General features: G+C 41.6%; 2 non-coding genes across 2 annotated transcripts; both read right to left on the minus strand.

Annotated features, from left to right (window-relative positions):
• Window positions 1-6,363: 6,363 nt before the first annotated feature.
• Window positions 6,364-6,436, minus strand: TRNAV-CAC (transfer RNA valine (anticodon CAC)). Its single transcript has one exon. It is a non-coding gene; the product is annotated as a tRNA-Val (tRNA).
• Window positions 6,437-13,544: 7,108 nt separating this feature from the next.
• Window positions 13,545-13,617, minus strand: TRNAV-CAC (transfer RNA valine (anticodon CAC)). Its single transcript has one exon. It is a non-coding gene; the product is annotated as a tRNA-Val (tRNA).
• Window positions 13,618-15,936: the final 2,319 nt, after the last annotated feature.

Below are 15,936 nucleotides of genomic sequence, written 5' to 3' on the forward strand. Positions count from 1 at the left end.
CATATCGCTGGACGAAAGCATTCCTTGCATAGCCTCTAACATCATAACATAACTGAGCTGCTAGCAGCAAGCTAACCAATACCTTTCTGAAATGAGAATGACATGTGCTTATCTGCTCAATCAGTGCTCAATCAGGCTCGATCAGGCGAGATTTAGAAAAGGTGGAAAGGGTCCAAGTGGATGCCCCTTCCTTTTTAGGGTGGGTCCTGCTGACTATCATAGGATTGCTTGTAAAAGTGGCCAGGGTCAGAGGAAAAGCTGCCAACACTTCTTAGCGTTCTCTATAGATGCAGCCATTTTCTGTGACTGTAATTTCGGCCTTTTCCCAGAAGTCTCTATTCTGCCTATGCAAATTAACAAAAGCAGTGCTTATTCCTCACTTGCTCAAATGTCCTTCCTGTCCAGAAAGCTCTGATTAAGCATGCTTATTTTCTTTTTCTGGGATATTTTAAATTGTTTCGCTGTCAAGTCTGTGGCAGTAGAAAGCTGCTTATGATGCCAGGTTTTGATGAATCCCCAAGGTACAAGTACAGAGGAATATATCAGTCTCTAGGATATGGAACTTTTAGCTAACACATCACAATATGTGATGCTTGCCAAGAAAACACTACATTCTGGAGCGCTGATGATCAGAACATTCTGCTCCTGAAGGATAGAAAAGACAGCTTGATTGAAATAAAGTCTGTTTATATTGACGCTCTCTCTCTCCCTATATATACATACATGCGTACACACACACACACAGGTATGTCATGCATTTCTTCAGATTTGTTTCAACCATTTACCATTTATTGGAGAATCCCTACTTTTCAAGTGACTGCAAATGAAGTCATCTCTGGCACTTTTTGTGCAAAGTAAGAGACACACATGACACCTTTTTATAAAAGTCATCGGTTTCTTTGTTACTGTGTACTTTCAAAGCATGGGGCTTTCACACGTCAGGTAAACCTGATTACCACTACACAACAAAAGCAGATGCAGCTTTCTTATCTATGTCGTGATAGAACAGTTGTGAATTGAGTAGAAGAAGGGCCCTGATGTGATACTTATTACATGCAGCCTGTAAGATAGTCAAACATGCAGGCTAGGAAGGAAGATGCAAATATCAATGTATTAGAAAAACACCTAAAGGCGAGTGATATGCTTTCATTCATGCATGGCTAGGAAAAATCGCCATACTGTTGCAAACATTCTTACACCACCAACTGGAAATAAATGATTCTGACATTAAACGTAAAGGTGACAATGCATTTGTATCATCACCTTGAGAAGGATCATCTTGGAATTGAGCCGAGGGCCTCTGCACTCAAAGCCAGAAACACTCCACTAAAATAAGATTCCTGTTGGTGCCAACAATTCTCCATGTTAATGCTTGTTCTAGGTGAGCAGTGAACCGATTGCAGGGCTCTTTTGAAAGCAAGGTCTGAGAACCAACAGATACATCCACACGCCGATTACTTTAGTGTTTTGAGAGAATTCCCTTTCTTGGAACGAGATTGCATGAAATAATCTTCAGGGCTTGGACAATTCCATGGCAAAACGGCACCTATCAACATTGTAGCCAACACAATATAACAACTGTTTCTGCCCGGTTTCAAACCAGGGACCTTTCGCGTGTGAGGCAAACGTGATAACCACTACACTACAGAAACAGATACCTACAGTTGATTTTTCTGTAATGAAACTGCTCCGAACTGGCTATTCCATGGGCCTCTGGCTTTAGATTTCTTTCATGCAACCTGCCCGACATCCCTAGCTGAACGCTCGTACATGCCATGCAAGACCAGATGTTTGGTATTAGCTCAGACTGGGCAGGGCTGAAGCATGAGACTCTAGCAAAGAATTATCCACTACTGCAAAGAAAAAATTGATGTTGGTTTTGAAACGCAAACTTCAAAACAACTTGAAAAGAGTACCAAGAAAAGGGCTCGTCCGGGATTTGAACCCGGGACCTCTCGCACCCAAAGCGAGAATCATACCCCTAGACCAACGAGCCCTCAAAATCCTCTTACCTCTCAAAAGCTAATACCGGCTCTAAGCCCGCAATGAAGATCATGCTGGTATCTTTATGATGCTTGGTCTGTGAATACGCATGAAAGTCAGTCTCAACTTACCCTTTCTCAAACGATAGCACTATCATTTACAAGTGTCTCCTTTTATTCCGTCCCAGCTTTGGACACGTCTTACAGGAAGTCAGCCCTTATTTATATATTTCTGCAGTGGCTGAAGCTTAATGAGAAAGAGTAACAAGTTGTTCATAACAACATAAGAAACACATTGTGCATTTTCTCTCAAATACTCCTTCACTTTGTGCCAAAAGAAATACCAAGGTGAATACCTAGGCCACAGATTCAAGCTAAAGATCTTCCTGCTGAATGCAAGGCGCAATAAAAACTGCATATCGCTGGACTAAAGCATTCCTTGCATAGCCTCTAACATCATAACATAACTGAGCTGCTAGCAGCAAGCTAACCAATACCTTTCTGAAATGAGAATGACATGTGCTTATCTGCTCAATCAGTGCTCAATCAGGCCAGATTTAGAAAAGGTGGAAAGGGTCCAAGTGGATGCCCCTTCCTTTTTAGGGTGGGTCCTGCTGACTATCATAGGATTGCTTGTAAAAGTGGTCAGGGTCAGAGGAAAAGCTGCCAACACTTCTTAGCGTTCTCTATAGATGCAGCCATTTTCTGTGACTGTAATTTCGGCCTTTTCCCAGAACTCTCTATTCTGCCTATGCAAATTAACAAAAGCAGTGCTTATTCCTCACTTGCTCAAAGGTCCTTCCTGTCCAGAAAGCTCTGATTAAGCATGCTTATTTTCTTTTTCTGGGATATTTTAAATTGTTTCGCTGTCCAGTCTGTGGCAGTAGAAAGCTGCTTATGATGCCAGGTTTTGATGAATCCCCAAGGTACAAGTACAGAGGAATATATCAGTCTCTAGGATATGGAACTTTTAGCTAACACATCACAATATGTGATGCTTGCCAAGAAAACACTACATTCTGGAGCGCTGATGATCAGAACATTCTGCTCCTGAAGGATAGAAAAGACAGCTTGATTGAAATAAAGTCTGTTTATATTGACGCTCTCTCTCTCCCTATATATACATACATGCGTACACACACACACACAGGTATGTCATGCATTTCTTCAGATTTGTTTCAACCATTTACCATTTATTGGAGAATCCCTACTTTTCAAGTGACTGCAAATGAAGTCATCTCTGGCACTTTTTGTGCAAAGTAAGAGACGCACATGACACCTTTTTATAAAAGTCATCGGTTTCTTTGTTACTGTGTACTTTCAAAGCATGGGGCTTTCACACGTCAGGTAAACCTGATTACCACTACACAACAAAAGCAGATGCAGCTTTCTTATCTATGTCGTGATAGAACAGTTGTGAATTGAGTAGAAGAAGGGCCCTGATGTGATACTTATTACATGCAGCCTGTAAGATAGTCAAACATGCAGGCTAGGAAGGAAGATGCAAATATCAATGTATTAGAAAAACACCTAAAGGCGAGTGATATGCTTTCATTCATGCATGGCTAGGAAAAATCGCCATACTGTTGCAAACATTCTTACACCACCAACTGGAAATAAATGATTCTGACATTGAACGTAAAGGTGACAATGCATTTGTATCATCACCTTGAGAAGGATCATCTTGGAATTGAGCCGAGGGCCTCTGCACTCAAAGCCAGAAACACTCCACTAAAATAAGATTCCTGTTGGTGCCAACAATTCTCCATGTTAATGCTTGTTCTAGGTGAGCAGTGAACCGATTGCAGGGCTCTTTTGAAAGCAAGGTCTGAGAACCAACAGATACATCCACACGCCGATTACTTTAGTGTTTTGAGAGAATTCCCTTTCTTGGAACGAGATTGCATGAAATAATCTTCAGGGCTTGGACAATTCCATGGCAAAAAGGCACCTATCAACATTGTAGCCAACACAATATAACAACTGTTTCTGCCCGGTTTCGAACCGGGGACCTTTCGCGTGTGAGGCAAACGTGATAACCACTACACTACAGAAACAGATACCTACAGTTGATTTTTCTGTAATGAAACTGCTCCGAACTGGCTATTCCATGGGCCTCTGGCTTTAGATTTATTTCATGCAACCTGCCCGACATCCCTAGCTGAACGCTCGTACATGCCATGCAAGACCAGATGTTTGGTATTAGCTCAGACTGGGCAGGGCTGAAGCATGAGACTCTAGCAAAGAATTATCCACTACTGCGAAGAAAAAATTGATGTTGGTTTTGAAACGCAAACTTCAAAACAACTTGAAAAGAGTACCAAGAAAAGGGCTCGTCCGGGATTTGAACCCGGGACCTCTCGCACCCAAAGCGAGAATCATACCCCTAGACCAACGAGCCCTCAAAATCCTCTTACCTCTCAAAAGCTAATACCGGCTCTAAGCCCGCAATGAAGATCATGCTGGTATCTTTATGATGCTTGGTCTGTGAATACGCATGAAAGTCAGTCTCAACTTACCCTTTCTCAAACGATAGCACTATCATTTACAAGTGTCTCCTTTTATTCCGTCCCAGCTTTGGACACGTCTTACAGGAAGTCAGCCCTTATTTATATATTTCTGCAGTGGCTGAAGCTTAATGAGAAAGAATAACAAGTTGTTCATAACAACCTAAGAAACACATTGTGCATTTTCTCTCAAATACTCCTTCACTTTGTGCCAAAAGAAATACCAAGGTGAATACCTAGGCCACAGATTCAAGCTAAAGATCTTCCTGCTGAATGCAAGGCGCAATAAAAACTGCATATCGCTGGACTAAAGCATTCCTTGCATAGCCTCTAACATCATAACATAACTGAGCTGCTAGCAGCAAGCTAACCAATACCTTTCTGAAATGAGAATGACATGTGCTTATCTGCTCAATCAGTGCTCAATGAGGCTCGATCAGGCGAGATTTAGAAAAGGTGGAAAGGGTCCAAGTGGATGCCCCTTCCTTTTTAGGGTGGGTCCTGCTGACTATCATAGGATTGCTTGTAAAAGTGGCCAGGGTCAGAGGAAAAGCTGCCAACACTTCTTAGCGTTCTCTATAGATGCAGCCATTTTCTGTGACTGTAATTTCGGCCTTTTCCCAGAAGTCTCTATTCTGCCTATGCAAATTAACAAAAGCAGTGCTTATTCCTCACTTGATCAAATGTCCTTCCTGTCCAGAAAGCTCTGATTAAGCATGCTTATTTTCTTTTTCTGGGATATTTTAAATTGTTTCGCTGTCCAGTCTGTGGCAGTAGAAAGCTGCTTATGATGCCAGGTTTTGATGAATCCCCAAGGTACAAGTACAGAGGAATATGTCAGTCTCTAGGATATGGAACTTTTAGCTAACACATCACAATATGTGATGCTTGCCAAGAAAACACTACATTCTGGAGCGCTGATGATCAGAACATTCTGCTCCTGAAGGATAGAAAAGACAGCTTGATTGAAATAAAGTCTGTTTATATTGACGCTCTCTCTCTCCCTATATATACATACATGCGTACACACACACACACAGGTATGTCATGCATTTCTTCAGATTTGTTTCAACCATTTACCATTTATTGGAGAATCCCTACTTTTCAAGTGACTGCAAATGAAGTCATCTCTGGCACTTTTTGTGCAAAGTAAGAGACACACATGACACCTTTTTATAAAAGTCATCGGTTTCTTTGTTACTGTGTACTTTCAAAGCATGGGGCTTTCACACGTCAGGTAAACCTGATTACCACTACACAACAAAAGCAGATGCAGCTTTCTTATCTATGTCGTGATAGAACAGTTGTGAATTGAGTAGAAGAAGGGCCCTGATGTGATACTTATTACATGCACCCTGTAAGATAGTCAAACATGCAGGCTAGGAAGGAAGATGCAAATATCAATGTATTAGAAAAACACCTAAAGGCGAGTGATATGCTTTCATTCATGCATGGCTAGGAAAAATCGCCATACTGTTGCAAACATTCTTACACCACCAACTGGAAATAAATGATTCTGACATTAAACGTAAAGGTGACAATGCATTTGTATCATCACCTTGAGAAGGATCATCTTGGAATTGAGCCGAGGGCCTCTGCACTCAAAGCCAGAAACACTCCACTAAAATAAGATTCCTGTTGGTGCCAACAATTCTCCATGTTAATGCTTGTTCTAGGTGAGCAGTGAACCGATTGCAGGGCTCTTTTGAAGGCAAGGTCTGAGAACCAACAGATACATCCACACGCTGATTACTTTAGTGTTTTGAGAGAATTCCCTTTCTTGGAACGAGATTGCATGAAATAATCTTCAGGGCTTGGACAATTCCATGGCAAAACAGCACCTATCAACATTGTAGCCAACACAATATAACAACTGTTTCTGCCCGGTTTCGAACCGGGGACCTTTCGCGTGTGAGGCGAACGTGATAACCACTACACTACAGAAACAGATACCTACAGTTGATTTTTCTGTAATGAAACTGCTCCGAACTGGCTATTCCATGGGCCTCTGGCTTTAGATTTCTTTCATGCAACCTGCCCGACATCCCTAGCTGAACGCTCGTACATGCCATGCAAGACCAGATGTTTGGTATTAGCTCAGACTGGGCAGGGCTGAAGCATGAGACTCTAGCAAAGAATTATCCACTACTGCAAAGAAAAAATTGATGTTGGTTTTGAAACGCAAACTTCAAAACAACTTGAAAAGAATACCAAGAAAAGGGCTCGTCCGGGATTTGAACCCGGGACCTCTCGCACCCAAAGCGAGAATCATACCCCTAGACCAACGAGCCCTCAAAATCCTCTTACCTCTCAAAAGCTAATACCGGCTCTAAGCCCGCAATGAAGATCATGCTGGTATCTTTATGATGCTTGGTCTGTGAATACGCATGAAAGTCAGTCTCAACTTACCCTTTCTCAAACGATAGCACTATCATTTACAAGTGTCTCCTTTTATTCCGTCCCAGCTTTGGACACGTCTTACAGGAAGTCAGCCCTTATTTATATATTTCTGCAGTGGCTGAAGCTTAATGAGAAAGAGTAACAAGTTGTTCATAACAACATAAGAAACACATTGTGCATTTTCTCTCAATTACTCCTTCACTTTGTGCCAAAAAAAATACCAAGGTGAATACCTAGGCCACAGATTCAAGCTAAAGATCTTCCTGCTGAATGCAAGGTGCAATAAAAACTGCATATCGCTGGACTAAAGCATTCCTTGCATAGCCTCTAACATCATAACATAACTGAGCTGCTAGCAGCAAGCTAACCAATACCTTTCTGAAATGAGAATGACATGTGCTTATCTGCTCAATCAGTGCTCGATCAGGCGAGATTTAGAAAAGGTGGAAAGGGTCCAAGTGGATGCCCCTTCCTTTTTAGGGTGGGTCCTGCTGACTATCATAGGATTGCTTGTAAAAGTGGCCAGGGTCAGAGGAAAAGCTGCCAACACTTCTTAGCGTTCTCTATAGATGCAGCCATTTTCTGTGACTGTAATTTCGGCCTTTTCCCAGAAGTCTCTATTCTGCCTATGCAAATTAACAAAAGCAGTGCTTATTCCTCACTTGCTCAAATGTCCTTCCTGTCCAGAAAGCTCTGATTAAGCATGCTTATTTTCTTTTTCTGGGATATTTTAAATTGTTTCGCTGTCCAGTCTGTGGCAGTAGAAAGCTGCTTATGATGCCAGGTTTTGATGAATCCCCAAGGTACAAGTACAGAGGAATATATCAGTCTCTAGGATATGGAACTTTTAGCTAACACATCACAATATGTGATGCTTGCCAAGAAAACACTACATTCTGGAGCGCTGATGATCAGAACATTCTGCTCCTGAAGGATAGAAAAGACAGCTTGATTGAAATAAAGTCTGTTTATATTGACGCTCTCTCTCTCCCTATATATACATACATGCGTACACACACACACACAGGTATGTCATGCATTTCTTCAGATTTGTTTCAACCATTTACCATTTATTGGAGAATCCCTACTTTTCAAGTGACTGCAAATGAAGTCATCTCTGGCACTTTTTGTGCAAAGTAAGAGACACACATGACACCTTTTTATAAAAGTCATCGGTTTCTTTGTTACTGTGTACTTTCAAAGCATGGGGCTTTCACACGTCAGGTAAACCTGATTACCACTACACAACAAAAGCAGATGCAGCTTTCTTATCTATGTCGTGATAGAACAGTTGTGAATTGAGTAGAAGAAGGGCCCTGATGTGATACTTATTACATGCAGCCTGTAAGATAGTCAAACATGCAGGCTAGGAAGGAAGATGCAAATATCAATGTATTAGAAAAACACCTAAAGGCGAGTGATATGCTTTCATTCATGCATGGCTAGGAAAAATCGCCATACTGTTGCAAACATTCTTACACCACCAACTGGAAATAAATGATTCTGACATTAAACGTAAAGGTGACAATGCATTTGTATCATCACCTTGAGAAGGATCATCTTGGAATTGAGCCGAGGGCCTCTGCACTCAAAGCCAGAAACACTCCACTAAAATAAGATTCCTGTTGGTGCCAACAATTCTCCATGTTAATGCTTGTTCTAGGAGAGCAGTGAACCGATTGCAGGGCTCTTTTGAAAGCAAGGTCTGAGAACCAACAGATACATCCACACGCCGATTACTTTAGTGTTTTGAGAGAATTCCCTTTCTTGGAACGAGATTGCATGAAATAATCTTCAGGGCTTGGACAATTCCATGGCAAAACGGCACCTATCAACATTGTAGCCAACACAATATAACAACTGTTTCTGCCCGGTTTCAAACCGGGGACCTTTCGCGTGTGAGGCAAACGTGATAACCACTACACTACAGAAACAGATACCTACAGTTGATTTTTCTGTAATGAAACTGCTCCGAACTGGCTATTCCATGGGCCTCTGGCTTTAGATTTCTTTCATGCAACCTGCCCGACATCCCTAGCTGAACGCTCGTACATGCCATGCAAGACCAGATGTTTGGTATTAGCTCAGACTGGGCAGGGCTGAAGCATGAGACTCTAGCAAAGAATTATCCACTACTGCAAAGAAAAAATTGATGTTGGTTTTGAAACGCAAACTTCAAAACAACTTGAAAAGAGTACCAAGAAAAGGGCTCGTCCGGGATTTGAACCCGGGACCTCTCGCACCCAAAGCGAGAATCATACCCCTAGACCAACGAGCCCTCAAAATCCTCTTACCTCTCAAAAGCTAATACCGGCTCTAAGCCCGCAATGAAGATCATGCTGGTATCTTTATGATGCTTGGTCTGTGAATACGCATGAAAGTCAGTCTCAACTTACCCTTTCTCAAACGATAGCACTATCATTTACAAGTGTCTCCTTTTATTCCGTCCCAGCTTTGGACACGTCTTACAGGAAGTCAGCCCTTATTTATATATTTCTGCAGTGGCTGAAGCTTAATGAGAAAGAGTAACAAGTTGTTCATAACAACATAAGAAACACATTGTGCATTTTCTCTCAAATACTCCTTCACTTTGTGCCAAAAGAAATACCAAGGTGAATACCTAGGTCACAGATTCAAGCTAAAGATCTTCCTGCTGAATGCAAGGCGCAATAAAAACTGCATATCGCTGGACGAAAGCATTCCTTGCATAGCCTCTAACATCATAACATAACTGAGCTGCTAGCAGCAAGCTAACCAATACCTTTCTGAAATGAGAATGACATGTGCTTATCTGCTCAATCAGTGCTCAATCAGGCTCGATCAGGCGAGATTTAGAAAAGGTGGAAAGGGTCCAAGTGGATGCCCCTTCCTTTTTAGGGTGGGTCCTGCTGACTATCATAGGATTGCTTGTAAAAGTGGCCAGGGTCAGAGGAAAAGCTGCCAACACTTCTTAGCGTTCTCTATAGATGCAGCCATTTTCTGTGACTGTAATTTCGGCCTTTTCCCAGAAGTCTCTATTCTGCCTATGCAAATTAACAAAAGCAGTGCTTATTCCTCACTTGCTCAAATGTCCTTCCTGTCCAGAAAGCTCTGATTAAGCATGCTTATTTTCTTTTTCTGGGATATTTTAAATTGTTTCGCTGTCAAGTCTGTGGCAGTAGAAAGCTGCTTATGATGCCAGGTTTTGATGAATCCCCAAGGTACAAGTACAGAGGAATATATCAGTCTCTAGGATATGGAACTTTTAGCTAACACATCACAATATGTGATGCTTGCCAAGAAAACACTACATTCTGGAGTGCTGATGATCAGAACATTCTGCTCCTGAAGGATAGAAAAGACAGCTTGATTGAAATAAAGTCTGTTTATATTGACGCTCTCTCTCTCCCTATATATACATACATGCGTACACACACACACACAGGTATGTCATGCATTTCTTCAGATTTGTTTCAACCATTTACCATTTATTGGAGAATCCCTACTTTTCAAGTGACTGCAAATGAAGTCATCTCTGGCACTTTTTGTGCAAAGTAAGAGACACACATGACACCTTTTTATAAAAGTCATCGGTTTCTTTGTTACTGTGTACTTTCAAAGCATGGGGCTTTCACACGTCAGGTAAACCTGATTACCACTACACAACAAAAGCAGATGCAGCTTTCTTATCTATGTCGTGATAGAACAGTTGTGAATTGAGTAGAAGAAGGGCCCTGATGTGATACTTATTACATGCAGCCTGTAAGATAGTCAAACATGCAGGCTAGGAAGGAAGATGCAAATATCAATGTATTAGAAAAACACCTAAAGGCGAGTGATATGCTTTCATTCATGCATGGCTAGGAAAAATCGCCATACTGTTGCAAACATTCTTACACCACCAACTGGAAATAAATGATTCTGACATTAAACGTAAAGGTGACAATGCATTTGTATCATCACCTTGAGAAGGATCATCTTGGAATTGAGCCGAGGGCCTCTGCACTCAAAGCCAGAAACACTCCACTAAAATAAGATTCCTGTTGGTGCCAACAATTCTCCATGTTAATGCTTCTTCTAGGTGAGCAGTGAACTGATTGCAGGGCTCTTTTGAAAGCAAGGTCTGAGAACCAACAGATACATCCACACGCCGATTACTTTAGTGTTTTGAGAGAATTCCCTTTCTTGGAACGAGATTGCATGAAATAATCTTCAGGGCTTGGACAATTCCATGGCAAAACGGCACCTATCAACATTGTAGCCAACACAATATAACAACTGTTTCTGCCCGGTTTCAAACCAGGGACCTTTCGCGTGTGAGGCAAACGTGATAACCACTACACTACAGAAACAGATACCTACAGTTGATTTTTCTGTAATGAAACTGCTCCGAACTGGCTATTCCATGGGCCTCTGGCTTTAGATTTCTTTCATGCAACCTGCCCGACATCCCTAGCTGAACGCTCGTACATGCCATGCAAGACCAGATGTTTGGTATTAGCTCAGACTGGGCAGGGCTGAAGCATGAGACTCTAGCAAAGAATTATCCACTACTGCAAAGAAAAAATTGATGTTGGTTTTGAAACGCAAACTTCAAAACAACTTGAAAAGAGTACCAAGAAAAGGGCTCGTCCGGGATTTGAACCCGGGACCTCTCGCACCCAAAGCGAGAATCATACCCCTAGACCAACGAGCCCTCAAAATCCTCTTACCTCTCAAAAGCTAATACCGGCTCTAAGCCCGCAATGAAGATCATGCTGGTATCTTTATGATGCTTGGTCTGTGAATACGCATGAAAGTCAGTCTCAACTTACCCTTTCTCAAACGATAGCACTATCATTTACAAGTGTCTCCTTTTATTCCGTCCCAGCTTTGGACACGTCTTACAGGAAGTCAGCCCTTATTTATATATTTCTGCAGTGGCTGAAGCTTAATGAGAAAGAGTAACAAGTTGTTCATAACAACATAAGAAACACATTGTGCATTTTCTCTCAAATACTCCTTCACTTTGTGCCAAAAGAAATACCAAGGTGAATACCTAGGCCACAGATTCAAGCTAAAGATCTTCCTGCTGAATGCAAGGCGCAATAAAAACTGCATATCGCTGGACTAAAGCATTCCTTGCATAGCCTCTAACATCATAACATAACTGAGCTGCTAGCAGCAAGCTAACCAATACCTTTCTGAAATGAGAATGACATGTGCTTATCTGCTCAATCAGTGCTCAATGAGGCTCGATCAGGCGAGATTTAGAAAAGGTGGAAAGGGTCCAAGTGGATGCCCCTTCCTTTTTAGGGTGGGTCCTGCTGACTATCATAGGATTGCTTGTAAAAGTGGCCAGGGTCAGAGGAAAAGCTGCCAACACTTCTTAGCGTTCTCTATAGATGCAGCCATTTTCTGTGACTGTAATTTCGGCCTTTTCCCAGAAGTCTCTATTCTGCCTATGCAAATTAACAAAAGCAGTGCTTATTCCTCACTTGCTCAAATGTCCTTCCTGTCCAGAAAGCTCTGATTAAGCATGCTTATTTTCTTTTTCTGGGATATTTTAAATTGTTTCGCTGTCCAGTCTGTGGCAGTAGAAAGCTGCTTATGATGCCAGGTTTTGATGAATCCCCAAGGTACAAGTACAGAGGAATATGTCAGTCTCTAGGATATGGAACTTTTAGCTAACACATCACAATATGTGATGCTTGCCAAGAAAACACTACATTCTGGAGCGCTGATGATCAGAACATTCTGCTCCTGAAGGATAGAAAAGACAGCTTGATTGAAATAAAGTCTGTTTATATTGACGCTCTCTCTCTCCCTATATATACATACATGCGTACACACACACACACAGGTATGTCATGCATTTCTTCAGATTTGTTTCAACCATTTACCATTTATTGGAGAATCCCTACTTTTCAAGTGACTGCAAATGAAGTCATCTCTGGCACTTTTTGTGCAAAGTAAGAGACACACATGACACCTTTTTATAAAAGTCATCGGTTTCTTTGTTACTGTGTACTTTCAAAGCATGGGGCTTTCACACGTCAGGTAAACCTGATTACCACTACACAACAAAAGCAGATGCAGCTTTCTTATCTATGTCGTGATAGAACAGTTGTGAATTGAGTAGAAGAAGGGCCCTGATGTGATACTTATTACATGCAGCCTGTAAGATAGTCAAACATGCAGGCTAGGAAGGAAGATGCAAATATCAATGTATTAGAAAAACACCTAAAGGCGAGTGATATGCTTTCATTCATGCATGGCTAGGAAAAATCGCCATACTGTTGCAAACATTCTTACACCACCAACTGGAAATAAATGATTCTGACATTAAACGTAAAGGTGACAATGCATTTGTATCATCACCTTGAGAAGGATCATCTTGGAATTGAGCCGAGGGCCTCTGCACTCAAAGCCAGAAACACTCCACTAAAATAAGATTCCTGTTGGTGCCAACAATTCTCCATGTTAATGCTTGTTCTAGGTGAGCAGTGAACCGATTGCAGGGCTCTTTTGAAGGCAAGGTCTGAGAACCAACAGATACATCCACACGCTGATTACTTTAGTGTTTTGAGAGAATTCCCTTTCTTGGAACGAGATTGCATGAAATAATCTTCAGGGCTTGGACAATTCCATGGCAAAACAGCACCTATCAACATTGTAGCCAACACAATATAACAACTGTTTCTGCCCGGTTTCGAACCGGGGACCTTTCGCGTGTGAGGCGAACGTGATAACCACTACACTACAGAAACAGATACCTACAGTTGATTTTTCTGTAATGAAACTGCTCCGAACTGGCTATTCCATGGGCCTCTGGCTTTAGATTTCTTTCATGCAACCTGCCCGACATCCCTAGCTGAACGCTCGTACATGCCATGCAAGACCAGATGTTTGGTATTAGCTCAGACTGGGCAGGGCTGAAGCATGAGACTCTAGCAAAGAATTATCCACTACTGCAAAGAAAAAATTGATGTTGGTTTTGAAACGCAAACTTCAAAACAACTTGAAAAGAATACCAAGAAAAGGGCTCGTCCGGGATTTGAACCCGGGACCTCTCGCACCCAAAGCGAGAATCATACCCCTAGACCAACGAGCCCTCAAAATCCTCTTACCTCTCAAAAGCTAATACCGGCTCTAAGCCCGCAATGAAGATCATGCTGGTATCTTTATGATGCTTGGTCTGTGAATACGCATGAAAGTCAGTCTCAACTTACCCTTTCTCAAACGATAGCACTATCATTTACAAGTGTCTTCTTTTATTCCGTCCCAGCTTTGGACACGTCTTACAGGAAGTCAGCCCTTATTTATATATTTCTGCAGTGGCTGAAGCTTAATGAGAAAGAGTAACAAGTTGTTCATAACAACATAAGAAACACATTGTGCATTTTCTCTCAAATACTCCTTCACTTTGTGCCAAAAAAAATACCAAGGTGAATACCTAGGCCACAGATTCAAGCTAAAGATCTTCCTGCTGAATGCAAGGCGCAATAAAAACTGCATATCGCTGGACTAAAGCATTCCTTGCATAGCCTCTAACATCATAACATAACTGAGCTGCTAGCAGCAAGCTAACCAATACCTTTCTGAAATGAGAATGACATGTGCTTATCTGCTCAATCAGTGCTCAATCAGGCTCGATCAGGCGAGATTTAGAAAAGGTGGAAAGGGTCCAAGTGGATGCCCCTTCCTTTTTAGGGTGGGTCCTGCTGACTATCATAGGATTGCTTGTAAAAGTGGCCAGGGTCAGAGGAAAAGCTGCCAACACTTCTTAGCGTTCTCTATAGATGCAGCCATTTTCTGTGACTGTAATTTCGGCCTTTTCCCAGAAGTCTCTATTCTGCCTATGCAAATTAACAAAAGCAGTGCTTATTCCTCACTTGCTTAAATGTCCTTCCTGTCCAGAAAGCTCTGATTAAGCATGCTTATTTTCTTTTTCTGGGATATTTTAAATTGTTTCGCTGTCAAGTCTGTGGCAGTAGAAAGCTGCTTATGATGCCAGGTTTTGATGAATCCCCAAGGTACAAGTACAGAGGAATATATCAGTCTCTAGGATATGGAACTTTTAGCTAACACATCACAATATGTGATGCTTGCCAAGAAAACACTACATTCTGGAGCGCTGATGATCAGAACATTCTGCTCCTGAAGGATAGAAAAGACAGCTTGATTGAAATAAAGTCTGTTTATATTGACGCTCTCTCTCTCCCTATATATACATACATGCGTACACACACACACACAGGTATGTCATGCATTTCTTCAGATTTGTTTCAACCATTTACCATTTATTGGAGAATCCCTACTTTTCAAGTGACTGCAAATGAAGTCATCTCTGGCACTTTTTGTGCAAAGTAAGAGACACACATGACACCTTTTTATAAAAGTCATCGGTTTCTTTGTTACTGTGTACTTTCAAAGCATGGGGCTTTCACACGTCAGGTAAACCTGATTACCACTACACAACAAAAGCAGATGCAGCTTTCTTATCTATGTCGTGATAGAACAGTTGTGAATTGAGTAGAAGAAGGGCCCTGATGTGATACTTATTACATGCAGCCTGTAAGATAGTCAAACATGCAGGCTAGGAAGGAAGATGCAAATATCAATGTATTAGAAAAACACCTAAAGGCGAGTGATATGCTTTCATTCATGCATGGCTAGGAAAAATCGCCATACTGTTGCAAACATTCTTACACCACCAACTGGAAATAAATGATTCTGACATTAAACGTAAAGGTGACAATGCATTTGTATCATCACCTTGAGAAGGATCATCTTGGAATTGAGCCGAGGGCCTCTGCACTCAAAGCCAGAAACACTCCACTAAAATAAGATTCCTGTTGGTGCCAACAATTCTCCATGTTAATGCTTGTTCTAGGTGAGCAGTGAACCGATTGCAGGGCTCTTTTGAAAGCAAGGTCTGAGAACCAACAGATACATCCACACGCCGATTACTTTAGTGTTTTGAGAGAATTCCCTTTCTTGGAACGAGATTGCATGAAATAATCTTCAGGGCTTGGACAATTCCATGGCAAAACGGCACCTATCAACATTGTAGCCAACACAATATA

The sequence above is a fragment of the Triturus cristatus genome, chromosome 8, assembly GCF_964204655.1.
Source record: "Triturus cristatus chromosome 8, aTriCri1.1, whole genome shotgun sequence".
In the NCBI taxonomy this organism is placed as follows: domain Eukaryota; kingdom Metazoa; phylum Chordata; class Amphibia; order Caudata; family Salamandridae; genus Triturus; species Triturus cristatus.